Source organism: Salmo trutta, chromosome 40 (assembly GCF_901001165.1).
Source record: "Salmo trutta chromosome 40, fSalTru1.1, whole genome shotgun sequence".
NCBI classification, from domain to species: Eukaryota; Metazoa; Chordata; class Actinopteri; order Salmoniformes; family Salmonidae; genus Salmo; species Salmo trutta.
Window position 1 is genome coordinate 1512996 of NC_042996.1, and position 1572 is coordinate 1514567.

At 42.8% G+C, this 1572-nt stretch overlaps 1 pseudogene; it reads right to left on the bottom strand.

Moving 5' to 3' along the window:
* Positions 1–582: 582 nt before the first annotated feature.
* On the bottom strand, positions 583–1572 carry LOC115180055 (fish-egg lectin-like; annotated as a pseudogene).

Sequence of the window (1572 nt, forward strand, 5' to 3'; positions counted from 1 at the left end):
TCCATATGTGTTATTTCACAGTTTTGATGTCTTCACTATTATTCTACAATGTAGAAAATAGTAAAACTAAAGAAAAACCCTTGAATGAGTAGTTGTGTCCTAACTTTTGACTGGTACTGTAGGTGTATGGAAAATTGTTGACTGAGACATGGGAATGAAGAAAGTTTACATTCTGTCAAACATTTTATTGTTGAATCTCATGTATCCTAAGGGGGGAAGCACAGGGCAAATGTCTGGTTTCAGTCACAGATAAGGGAGGACAGGTGTGGATTAAGGAGGAGAGAGGAATTCGGCCCAGGTCACAGGTCAGATGGAGTGAGAAGGAACAGACCAAAGGTTTAGCGTCAGGCGGGGCCATGACTACACCAGTGAGTGGAACCAAACAAGTTCTTGACTAGCAACAGAGATGTATTGGCTGTCTAGATGTGCAAGGAGTTGATTCCGGCTAGTGGCAGGACAAAAATATATGTGTATGTGCAATCATGTTTTTGTATTTTGCAGTTGTTTAACCCAGTGGGTGAATGAACTTAGTTTGAGCTTTTTGTGAGTTTTTACTCTGTTTGTTCAGAACCTAACACAACGTTACCTAGTATAAACATCACCCAAAAAGTTGACCCCACTACCATCAGTTGCCACCTCAATCATAAAACGCTTGCCGTCAATGTGACTCCACCCCTTGTTTTGGCAGTCTTGATTCAGCTGGAAACAAAACGATACAATCAGGGTTTTAGGACAATTTCAACAGTTATAATATGAAACAGTTTTAAAATAACTGAGACTCTCCATCCTCTACTACTCTACTCCAGCTCTCACACTCTTTCCCAGATCTTACACTCATTAAGTAGATATCATCATTCTTGACTGCCCAGCAGCCAAAGGGTCCACAACTGTAGTACTTCATACTTCCTGGCACTCTTGTCCATGGAAGGGGTGTCTGGTCCCTTGTGCGTGTCCGACAGTATGGAGTATCGTCCAACAATAAACTGAACACCTCCAGCATCCACCTGCTTCAGAAGGCCTGAAGACAACAAAGACAGACAAGCAAACGGGAGCACGTATCTGTGAATTCTGCCAAATGACTTACATGTTAAAATTGTAAAACATTAATAATTTTTTCAACACCCAGATGGTATCAGGAAAGCTAAGATGCAGGTGTCCTCTGGATAAATATTGAGCAGTGCTCTCCACTTACCTGCAGCTTGCACCCAGTTACTGGCCACACACTTGTGAATTGAGTCTGCCTTGTTGATACCCCAGATCCCTGCTGGTCCTACAGAAATATGATTCAGGTAACCAGACAGGCAGACCCAATTATCACCTACCGGGTAGTAGGAAATTTTACTTGTGTCCGTTGCAACCACTTGCCCAGTCCTACATCAATCTGCATCAGATTCTTGATGTCCACTAGCTCCTGACAGTCCCATGCTATAGGGACAAAGACATATGAGTAGATTGCACCAATAAAATCTTGATCAATTCCAAGTTCATCAAGCATGTTTCAGATGATGGTAACTTACCGTGACTGATGGTCAGGAGACAGAGGACCAATAGGACGGCCGCAGCGGCTCTCAT